The sequence below is a fragment of the Oryctolagus cuniculus genome, chromosome 5 (genome assembly GCF_051225735.1).
Source record: "Oryctolagus cuniculus isolate XC-2025 breed Fujian yellow rabbit chromosome 5, ASM5122573v1, whole genome shotgun sequence".
Classification (NCBI taxonomy): domain Eukaryota; kingdom Metazoa; phylum Chordata; class Mammalia; order Lagomorpha; family Leporidae; genus Oryctolagus; species Oryctolagus cuniculus.
The window spans coordinates 124377449-124389742 of record NC_142871.1 but is presented as its reverse complement, the minus strand read 5'-3'; the positions used below and the strand labels follow the sequence as shown (position 1 = coordinate 124389742).

Below are 12294 nucleotides of genomic sequence, written 5' to 3'. Positions count from 1 at the left end.
CACAGGTGTCTCAAGTGGCACCTTACTTGCTAGACTGAATGTTCGCCTCTCACTGCTTTTAAATATTCCATGACATTCCTACATATGGGCCTTTGCACACACTCTTCACTCTTCCCTGAGTATGAGGAGAACCGCTTCTTCGTCTCTGCTGAGCTGAGTCTTTTACTTAAGCCTTCACAACCTGTCTTAAGCTCCATCTTCTCCAAGACATCTTGCCTGCCCACACCACCTGGAAGCCATCTCTTTCTGTAGCACTTGTTAGTAGACTCCAAGGGATACACCACACACAGTTGGAATCTTAGTTTTCTTCCCATGCACTCAGTATCTGTCATTACATTGTGTCCATTTGAAGACAGATCCAGTGTTTAATATTTCTTCAGTTTCTCACAGCACCTGACACAGAGCCTGATACTTGGAATGTGCTCAATATGTTGTTGATTCACAGCCTACAATTGTGGATCTGGCTGGTTGGTCCACGTTGCTTTGTAAAGAACCAACTTGCCCTCTCTCCCACCCCCTTGCTCTTTTATTCCAGTTCCTGGAATTTCATAATGACAGAGATGATTCCAGAAAGCTGACACAGGCCATTTCCTCTAAACAAACCCATGTTTTTGTATGAATAGCTGTGGAGGTTTCTATAAAAGAAACACTGTGTTTGAGTTCTACCGATCACATTTCTAATAATAATAAAAATGAAAATAACACAATAGCCATTTAATTAGTGCTTAGTATGTACATGGAATGCATATTAATTATATCTTATTTAAGCTTCAGAAAACCAACCAGGTGGATATCAATATTTCCCTAGTTTTAAAGATGAATAAATATAAAGCAATTGGTGTCAAGTCACAGAGCTGGTTAGTGGAGGCCCCAGGTATTGAAACCAGTCTTCAGAAGCTCAATTAAGCACCTTGCTGGTATGTAGGATTTACCACGTCTGGTCAATGCCACATTTCAAGGGCACTTGATGGTAAGGCACTCTGTGGGTTCAGGGGCCTTGGTCCTCATGGCGTGTCCACCAGAAACTAGTAACAAGCCTTGTCTTTAAAATTAAGGGATTGGACTAAGTGCCTTCCTAGTCTAAGAACTAATGCAACTACAAAATAAGCAAAGTCATGGCCTTTGGTCTCAGGAATTTAAAATGTTGTTGGGGAGGGAAGATACTGACGGGAGTAGAGGAAGAGCTAGCTAAGGTAGAATATTTGCCAGGCAGGTGAATGGCGGAGCTCCGAGAATGGCCAGAGAGGCTGGCTGTGTTCTCTGCAGGTAGGGCGAGCATGGCTTTGTCACCCAAAGGCTGCCTTTCCTTCAAAGACCGTGAGCTTGACCACCAGAACCAGGTGGGAGGAGGTGTGCAGGAGCGGTGGGGCAGATCACAACCCTGGGCTGTGTATCAGCCAGGCCATTCTGACCCTTCAACAAGATGTTTCTTGAGCAAATTTTTTGGAATTTTGGTGGGCTCTGACCTGCAGTTTTCACTTCCAAAATAACTTGACTTTTCTAAAGTGGTAATTTCATTTTCATGATAATACTAAACTGAAGCCACATGATCTCTAATTGGAAGCAGGTCTTGGGCCGCAACGTTGCCAAGAAGCAGTAAGAAACATGCTTATTCTACTACTTTGCTTCAGGCACTCAGCATTTTTGAATGCCTGGGCAGAAATATAGTTTTTTAAATAAAGCCAATCCCTGAGAGAGGAGGGGGGTGGATAGGAGAAAGGCAGGATGGGTAGGGGTGGTTGAAATGGTGGAGAGACTTTTCTCTTGCGTCCAAAGAGAGGAAAAGAATACGGTTGATTTTTGCACTGAAATGTCCCTGTCTGTCTCTGCCATCCTTTGGTATTGGTGAAATCGGGGTGTGTCCCGTGGGTCTTGGGGTCAGGGTGGGAGTGTCGCTCAGGCTTTCTCGGCTCTCAGATCGGCGTTCTGATTTCCTTCTGCCAGCACAGGCTCGGGCCAGCTTCATGGAGGGAGTGGGGAATTCTTCCTCCGTCTATTTTTCTTTCCCACATCACTTCACTTGTTCTATTAATTGTATCCTGATGAGAGATGCATTAAGTCCTCCTCCAGTGCCCGTTGGAAGATTGTTTTCATAAGTCTCTCGCAGAGGGAGGCAAGCAAGCAGACTTGCCTCCTCTTTTTCTTCTCAGAAAACAGCAGAAATTGTCCCAGAAAGGCCCCCAGAAAACATTGACGTGAAGGAAATCTTTTAATGACCTTTTTTTTTTTAAAGAAGCCAAACAAATCCCTCTCTGAAAGCAAAAATTATATAACAGATTAAATGCATATCAGGACTTTCTGACGGAAGCCAAAGCTGTTTTCTAAATACAGTTGGGAGCCCAGTAATCACACGGTGTTTTTTGAGACTTTTCCTTTCCTGCTGCCCTCCGTTTCCTGCAAGGCATCATTTTAGACAAATTTGCTGCAGGGGACTCTGGGTTCTGTGGCTCTGTCCCACCCTGTCAATTAGCATCCTTCTAAGTGCTGCTCTGGGCCTGTCCCAGCTGCCAGCCCTGTGGGTTTCCTCCTCCCAGTGGCAGCAGCCTGGCCCCTTCTCTGTACCCTGCTCCTGCCGTCCATCCCTGTTTGGCTCTGCCGTGCCCAGCCTTGGCTCTTTTCTGCCAGGGCCACCCCTTGGTTGGCCTGTGCTGGAAGAAACCCTACCATGATTCTTACTCTCCTTTTCCCACTGTGCACACAGTAGGAAAGGAAAGACAGGAAAGGAGGTGTTGAGGGAGGGAGCAAGAAAGGGGCAGAGTGTTGAGGAAAAGAGAAAGTTCTAGATTTCAGCTTCCACTGTTGCCTATTAAAAAAAAAAAAAAAACCCACAGTACCCTGGGTTGGGAAAGGGTAACCCAAAGCTTGGGTTGCAGGAGAAAGTTTTGAGGGGGAAACTATTTAGAAATGCAACCACAATGCCTCAAGATAGATGTGACTCAGTGACTTCCCAAAACATGGATTTCAGATAAATATCACATTATGTCCTTCTTGTACTTTTCACTAGGTTTTCATAAAGTGGTCACTGACGTTTTTAATTTAAACCCCGCTGTGTCGCACACCCACTGCAGTTTCCAGGGAAGGTATGCAGGTGGTGAAGGTCTGCTGGGGACATTTGCTTTCTCCTTGTGTCCCCAAGGATTGCTAGGCCCTGAAGCCTTGGGAAGCCAGAACATCTGGTCCATTTCAGCAGTGTATTCACAAGTTCAGCCAGTCATCTGGATGTTTTGTCTATGCAGTGCCAAACATCTGGGTTGACATTTTTTTTTTTTTATAAACCAGACTTACTAGATGTTTTGGCATTGTGTAGACAGGAATTCAGTTTTTTAATAGTTATTTCTCTACTCACTTGTGAGTCTTTGTAACCTGTCCTGCAGAACAATAGAGGACACATGGAGATCTATTTTATTTATTTATTTTTGCTGATGCATATTTCTTGATAACCCTGTGTTTGTACAACCATTGGAAAGTGGACAGTTTTGCCAATTGCTTTTTGGGGCGAGTTTCTACACAACCTTCAATAATGTTTGATTGCTTTATGTTTTGGAGGCATCCACATAATTCTAAGTCAGTGGTTTGACTACTTTGCTTTTTTTTTTCATAGCCTAAATTGACCAAAATAATATGGTGTGTTGATCTTAGATGTTCTGAATTCATTTTAAGAGCATTAGAATTTTAATGATTTTACCAAGAGCTTAAACACAGAGAATTGAATATTCTTGAAAATGACCTATGAGGATTAGGTTATTTCTGGATATTTATGCTTATCCTGCCCAGTAAGACTGTAAACTCCTGAGTAGAGACCATTTCAAAAAAGCTTTGTTATTTAATTGACTGAAGATGTTGAGATTGGTGATGATAAGGGCGGATAGAATGCAGGTTTAATTTTTTTCAGGTTACTTACAGTTATCTTAAAAATTTATTTATTCAAGAGGTAGAAAAAAAGTGAGTGAAAGATACAGATTGACAGAGGGATAGAGTGTTCCCATCTGCGAGTTTGCTCCACAGACGCCCACAATGGTTGGGGCTGGCTAGGACTACAGCCAGGAATTCAATCCTGGTCTCCCACGTGAGTGGCAGGAGCCCAGCTACTTGAACCATCACCACTGCCTCCCAGGGACTGAGTTGGAGAAGCCGAAATCAGGAGCTAGAGCTGGGGATTGAAACCAGGTATTCCAATATGAAATGCAGGTATCTTAACCAGCATCTTAACTGCTAGGCAAAACTCCTATCCCACTTCAGTTAGTTTATACTGTTTATCTTTCTTTTATAGGTTCTACACTGTAAGTAAATAAGATTGCTGTGATCTTTCACTTTGAAAATTCCCTGTGTTTCAAGGAACCAAAGGCAGGTGTTAAGAGTTTGACTATAGAGCTGGGGAGTGGTCAAGAAGCAGGAGGTCAAAAGCGACCAGGTACTGATCCTGTGCAAATAGCTGGAATTGCAATGGTTGATGTTGGGAAAGCTGAGGCTGACTAAACCTGTTTTTGTGTTCTAGATATGTTGCCCTGTTGGAAACCAGGTACATTTAAAGGTCCAGAAAAGGGAGTATGCTTCAGGTCTTGGGATCCCCTTTGTTAACTCAAAGGTAAGTCTTGAGACTGTGTGGTTCCATATAATAAATGATACTCATGATGCTGGTAATGATTTCCTCTTGTTAAAAATATCAGATATTCAGTTGTTTCTGAAGCTTATTTCGTTCTTTTCCTATCATCTATATTACAATATAGGAGTATGTGATCCAAAACTAGGAGAAAAAATTAGTCAACATGAATAACCCCAGATAACAGAGTTTTGAAAAAGGTAGACAAGAAGTTAAAAACTTCTATCTTAAATTCGGTCAGAGATTTAAAGGAAAGTATGAGAGTGATGAAGAAACAAATGGGACCCCTATAAAGAAATGGAAATGACATATAAAGAAGAATCAAATGAAAAAAAAAACTAGAGCTGAAAAATGTACTATCAGAAGTGAAAAATCCCATAGAAAGGCTTAGCAATAGATTGGGCACTGAAAAATTAAAGTGTAATGAGCTTGAAGATGGGGAGATAAACTATCTGAAATGGAGCTCACAGAAAGAAGAAATAAGCAAAACAAAGAAACAATAAAAAAACCTAATCAGTAATCTGCTGGACAATATAAAGTTGTTCAACATGTGTGTACTTAGAATCTCAGAAGAAAAAAAGACAGAATGGGACAGAAAAATATTTTTTTAAAAAAAGGCTGAAAATTTAAAAAAAATTAATGAGACATGTAATTCTGATCCCAAAAGCGCAATGATTTCTAAGCAGAAAAGCACAAGTTAACCATATCTTAATCAAGATTTTGAAAACCTAAGCTAAAGAGAAAAATTATAAAAGAAAAAGACAACTTTTTTTAAAATTTTTTAAAATTTTTATTTTTTATTTTTATTTTTTGACAGGCAGAGTGGACAGTGAGAGAGAGAGACAGAGAGAAAGGTCTTCCTTTGCCGTTGGTTCACCCTCCAATGGCCACCACGGCTGGCACGCTGTGGCCGGCGCACCGCGCTGATCCGATGGCAGGAGCCAGGTACTTCTCCTGGTCTCCCATGGGGTGCAGGGCCCAAGCACTTGGGCCATCCTCCATTGCACTCCCGGGCCACAGCAGAGAGCTGGCCTGGAAGAGGGGTAACTGGGACAGAATCCAGCGCCCCGACTGGAACTAGAACCCCATGTGCCGGCGCCACAAGGTGGAGGATTAGCCTAGTGAGCCGCGGCGCTGGCCAAGACAACTTATAAGAAGGGGAAATATGATAAAATTGAATGCTGTGTTCTCTTTAGAAACAACACTAGAGAAATTATCTTTAAAGTGCTGAGATAAACAACAAAAAATTCAACTAAGAAGTATTTATCCTGAAAAAAATGCAAAAGTATCTTTCAAAGATTAGGTTTAAATAAAAAGATTTTTTACATAAGTAGAAGCTCAGATAATTTATTACCACCAAATCAGCACTAGAAGAAAAGCTGAAGACCTTTAATCAGGAGTAAAATGATACCAGGTAGAACCTCAGAACCATAGATGAAATAACGAGATACAGAAATGCTAAATTAACAGCAAATGTAAAAGCCCCACCCTTGTTTCTTTAAAGACTTTTTCTTTAAAGTGTTTAAAGCCAAAAATAGAATGTGTTTGGGAGATAATAACATACAAAAAAATTAAAACACATGATTTCAAAGTATAAGAGGCAGATTGATGGAAATACATAAAATAAAATATTATTATTATTGACAGGCAGAGTGGACAGTGAGAGAGACAGGGAGAAAGGTCTTCCTTTGCCGTTGGTTCACCCTCCAATGGCCACTGCGGCTGGTGTGCTGCGGCTGGTGCGCTGTGGCCGGCACACCGCGCTGATCACAAGGCAGGAGCCAGGTGCTTCTCCTGGTCTCCCATGGGGTGCAGGGCCCAAGCACTTGGGCCATCCTCCACTGCCCTCCCGGGCCACAGCAGAGAGCTGGCCTGGAAGAGGGGCAACCGGGACAGAATCCGGCGCCCCGACCGGGACTAGAACCCAGGGTGCCAGCGCTGCAGGTTGAGGATTATCCTGTTGAGCCGCAGCACTGGCCCTAAAATATTATTTTTTGACAGGCTGTGATAAATTTAAGTTGGAGATCTTAACTGAAACAAAACAAAACAAAGCACAAAGTGATAGATGATATAGATGAAAAGTTAACTCATAAGATTAAAAAAAAAAATAGAAAAAACTGCTCAAATTCCCAAACAGAAAAAAGTAAGGAAACAAAAAAAGAAAGAAAGAAAGAAAGAAAACAGTAGAGCAGATAAGACAAATAAATGAATAGGAAAGACAATGAACTTAAATCCAACAACACCAATGACTATATTAGTGTAAGTGAACCAAACATTTCATTTAAAAAGTATAATTTGCCAGATTGGGCTGGCGCCGCGGCTCACTAGGCTAATCTTCCCCCTTGCGGCGCCGGCACACTGGGTTCTAGTCCCTGTCGGGGCGCCGGATTCTGTCCCGGTTGCCCCTCTTCCAGGCCAGCTCTCTGCTGTGGCCCGGGAGTGCAGTGGAGGATGGCCCAAGTGCTTGGGCCCTGCACCCCATGGGAGACCAGGATAAGTACCTGGCTCCTGCCATTGGATCAGCGCGGTGCGCCGGCCAGCTGCGGTGGCCATTGGAGGGTGAACCAACGGCAAAGGAAGACCTTTCTCTCTGTCTCTCTCTCTCTCTGTCCACTCTGCCTGTCAAAAAATAAAAATAAATAAATAAATAAATAAAAATTTGCCAGATTGGATTAAAAAGCGAGATTCACATATGTGTTGACTGTAAATGTCAAACACATACAATTAGAAATACTAATATAAAAAATATACCATGTACACACTAGCCATGAGAAAGTTGGTAGGAATATATTAATATAAGAAAAGATATATTTAATAATAAGGGATATTTCTGGGGGACAAAAAGTATGTTCCATTAACACTGTCAAGTAACTTGATCTAATTGACAATAACAAAATATTTCCCCAAAAAACTTCAAAGAACAAAATCTTTTCAAGTAACTGAAACTTTAGTTAAGCTAAATTTTATTCTGAGCCACAAAGCAGGGCTCAATATATATCAGGGGACTGACATAATACAGAGTATATGTTCTGATTTCTGTGGAAGTTAGCTAGAAATAAATTATTAAGAATGTAGTTGAAAAATACTAAATGCTTGAAAATTAATCAGCATGAATCTGGGGATGAAAGAAGAAAAATATTTTGAGCTGAATTATAGTGAAAATGCAGTATCAGCATTTGTGGATACAGCTAACGTAGTGCTTAGAAGGAATGTATAGCTTTAGATGCCTGTCTGAGGAAAGAAGAAAGGTGTGAAATCAATTATCTAACCTTTCATTTTTCGGGTTAGAAAATGAGCAGATTCAATCCAAAATGGGTGAAATGAAAGAAAGAATAAGATTATGAGCAGAAATCAGTGAAGTAGATAATGGATGCCTAAATAGAGTATCAACAACATTAGGAACTAATTGCTTGAAAAACATCACCAAAGTTGCTAAACCTCTAGATCTAGACTGATGAAGATAAAAGGAGAAAAATCACAAAATTTTGGTATCAGGAATGAAACAGACAGAATTTATCATTGCATATTCTAAGACCCTGAAAAGAAAATAATGAAATATTATGAGCAATTTGTACTAATCAATTTTATAACAGAGGTTAAATCAGTATATGCAAGATACAAATTACCCAGATGGGCACAGGAAGAACTAGAAAATCCGAATAGCTCAGTGTCATGCTTACAAGCTTTCTAGAGTGCTTCTCCTGTTGACCAGGTTTTAGTAATCCTATGAGAGATCTCTTTCCCATTGAAGACAACTAAAAACTCTAGACTATTCAGAGGAAGCAACTTCCTGAGGACTCTGGAGAGAAAACAATTTCAGGAATATTGATAAGGAAACAAGTGACCTCACCCACTCCCAGTGTCATGGCCTGCACTCGAGGATGAGGGTGACCTGAGTCAAGGGAATTGTTCAGTGGGAGAAAAAGCTATCACCTTCCTTTTTCTGGCCAAAGAGGAAAGGGGCCTGTGTGAGCATAAGAATACGGGTAAACCCCCCTTTCTTTCTTCATTTACTTATATTTTTTCCATCCCGAGCCTCCCTGGAGGACGGCCCATTCTGTGAAGCTGCACTATCACAAGGATAGATGGTGAACCTAAAATTCAAAGAGAAACTCCAGAAATGAGAAAGTGGGCTCCCAGGATCCAATATGTGTGGAGAAAATCTATTTTTTTCTCCTTTCTCCTGAGATAGCTCCAGTCATGTAAAACAGCGTGACAGCACAAGAAGCTATAACTCTGAGGGAAATGCACATTTATGGACAGAAGAACTTGGAGGAGGAGTGTCTAGGAGGTAGAAGGTCTGGAAGAAATGTCTTTCTTTCTTTCTTTCTTTCTTTCTTTCTTTCTTTCTTTCTTTCTTTCTTTCTTTCTTTCTTTCTTTCTTACAGGCAGAGTGGAGAGTGAGAGAGAGAGACAGAGAGAAAGGTCTTCCTTTACCATTGATTCACCCTCCAATGGCCACTGCGGCCGGCACACCACGCTGATCCGAAGGCAGGAGCCAGGTGCTTCTCCTAGTCTCCCATGCGGGTGCAGGGCCCAAGCACTTGGGCCATCCTCCACTGCCCTCCCAGGCCACAGCAGAGAGCTGGCCTGGAAGAGGGGCAACTGGGACAGAATCTGGTGCTCCGACCGACACTAGAACCCAGGGTGCCAGCACCGCAGGTGGAGGATTAGCCTATTGAGCCGTGGTGCCAGCTGGAGTAAATTTCTAATAGGAGAGTCCTGAAAGAGAAAATCACCACTTTCCATATATGAACGTGGAGAAGTTCCAGTTGCACCCTGAGCTATGCATGTGCGGGTAAGAGCAATGTCCTTGAGAACTGAACTAAGATATAAAATGTCCAAGTGCATGTCTAGGCCCTGAGTGGTACAAACATAAACCAGAGAGAAAAGGCTATGAACACTGAGTTACCATTGAAACCAGCTCCCATAGAAAACCAGGGCTGACTGTGGTCCCAAGCTAAACTAAATGACTGTCTAATAAAACAAACAGAAGGTGAAAATTTTTCAAAGAATTTTAACTGTATTCAGAGTATCAGAACATCATATTCAAATTTCCAAAATGCAAACCAGAATTATTTGTCATGCAGAAAACCATGAAAATGAGACTACTTTCCTAAGGAATTGCCACGCTTGAGGTGACCTGGATCTTAGAGTTACCAGACGAAGATTTGAAAGCAACTAGTAGAGTCATGCTTTTAGGATAAAGGTGGACAGTTTTGAAATGAAGATGAAAAGAGGAGTTCTCAATTGAAAAACACAAACTAAAAATAAAATCAGTACGCATTTTAGAAATAGGATATGCAATTTCTGGATTAAAAATTTCATTGTTGGGCTCAGTAGAAGAATGAAGATGACAGAGAAAAAAAGATCATGAACTTGAAGACAGTATGATAGAAATTATCTGGTCTGAAGACTGAGAAAAAGATGGAAAAAAATGAAGAGTGTAGAGGACCTCTAGGACAGCACCAAAAGGTCTAGCATTTATGTCAATGGAGTTTCAGAAGATAAGATCATTTGATTGGTACAAAACATTTCAATCATAAAGTGTGAACACTTCCAAAAATTTGTCAAAAAACAAAGGTACGGATTCAAGAGCTTTGACTATATAAACCAAAAGAAAAAGACCCAAATACATCATCATCAAATTTCTGATGACTAAAAACAAGGAAGAAAAATATCCAAGGCATACAGAGAAAAGCACCATATACAGGGACACAAAAATTTGAATGACACTGAATCTGTCATTAGAAACAAAGGAGACAAAAAGACAGTGGAACAATACTTTGAAAATTCTGAAACAAAGGAACTGTCAAGTCAGAATTCTAAATTCAAAACAAAAATCTGTCTAGAGTATCCAGATGAAATAAAGACATGCTTATGTGATGGAAAACTAAGAGAATTTTGTTAGTAAAAAATTATGCTAATGGGAATTCTTCAAGAAGAAAATGCAAGAAGTTAATGGAAAGTGTTTAGTATGAAAAAACTACATGGAATGCAAAATTTTTTAAGCTAAAATAAGCTTACTTTTTAAATTCCATTTCCTATGATTTTTTTAAGCCTCTTTATAAAGTGGTAAAGCATCTACATTTTACCTGAAAGCTCTATATCTTTTTATCTATTTATAGGGTAAAAGGTTAAACTTGTAATTTCTGGTTTTTTTTAAAGATTTATTTATTTATTTGAAAGTCAGAGTTACACAGAGAGAGCAGAGGCAGAGAGAGAGCGAGAGAGAGAGCGAGAGAGAGAGAGCAGTCTTCCATCTGATGATCTGATGGTTCAATCACCAATTGACTGCAACGGCTGGAGCTGCGCTGATCTGAAGCCAGGAGCCAGGAGCTTCTTTCCGAGTCTCCCATGTGGGTGCAGGGGCCCAAGGACCAGGGCCATCCTCTGCTGCTTTCCCAGACCATAGCAGAGAGCTGGATTGGAATTGGAGCAGCCGGGTCTTGAACCGGCGCCCATATGGGATGCCAGCGCTTCAGGCCAGTTGTGCCACAGCGCCAGCTCTTTAAACGTGTAATTTCGAGAGCATCTGCTAAAAGAGTATGATGAGATACAGACAAAAAAATTAATAGATAAATTATCCAAATAATCTAAAACTAGACAGGAAGGCTAGGGGAAAAATCGGAAGACAAACAGAAAATAATAGGGTAGAGAGCATCTTCCCACAGTTATCTATGAGCTGCTGGTGGAAATTTTCCTCTCCCTGAAGAAATCTTGCCTTCACTTCTGGCGCCATTGCTATTGCCCTGGCAGTTACCATGACAAGAACTGGGTTTAGCCCAGTGTCGTGATAGAGTCTTATCCCAAGTCCGCACTATCAGAGCAAAGCTAGTGCTCCAGGTCCCTGAAGAAATATGTATCTTGGTGGACAATGTCCCTTGGATTTTTTTTTATGGTCAGGCTGAAGACAGGTTCTGTGTTTTCTATGAGACTCCAGCTAAAAATATCCAGTGTTACATATGTATACAAAGCTCTATGTGATATTCCAAGCGTGTTTTAGCACCAGTGAGAGGCTTCATTTCATTGGGAGACATCATGTTTCTCTTTTGGCGTTGGCTGCTAGGAATCTACAAGCTGAACTTGGTTTTCAAAGGCTTTTACTTTTACATCTCAGGCATTTAACAAAACAACATCCCCTCTCATTAAATTTTTTACAATCCCTCTTTTTAGTTCTCTAAGAGGCCTTTTACTGCACTACAAGATTGCAAGCTCAGGGCTTCAAGTTCCAACATATGCAGTACATAAGGAAAGAATATCTGCTACTAAGAAAATAGTACTAGGAGCCTAGGGAATATTATCCATATTAAACATTTATTGAATATGAATAAATAATATAAATCAAACCCTTTGTAATGAAATGCTAAAACATCCTACTAGTTAAATAAAATACAGGTTTATAAGGTGTTCATGGGCAATATTTCCAGGTAGATGCCTTGGTTTTGGTTTTCTTTTTCACACAAACACCAACAGATGCAGCTAAGTTCCACATAGAAGCTGTGTTCATATTCTTCACAGACGGGATACTGGCAGGAGACTGTAGGAATCACTTCTACCTGAGTGACCAGCGACTATTCTTTAGGGCTGCATGACCATGGAGATTTAGGAAACAGAGCAGCTCTCTCAGGATAATTCTCCTCCGAGCTGAATTGCATGGAATGAGTACCAATGCTATTGCTTTCTGTATCTTT

At 40.8% G+C, this 12294-nt stretch overlaps 1 long non-coding RNA gene across 4 annotated transcripts in view; it reads left to right on the top strand.

Annotated features, from left to right (window-relative positions):
* Nucleotides 1–12294, top strand: part of LOC149126637 (uncharacterized) — a 115830-nt gene that overhangs the window by 60819 nt on the left and 42717 nt on the right. For 2 of the 4 annotated variants that reach the window (XR_016234046.1, XR_016234047.1), the window contains exons 2-3: nt 4271–4411; nt 4496–4585. This is a non-coding gene — a long non-coding RNA (uncharacterized LOC149126637). The remainder of the gene's footprint in view (nt 1–4270; nt 4412–4495; nt 4586–12294) is intronic. The other 2 variants (XR_016234045.1, XR_016234048.1) reach the window with 1 other exon arrangement.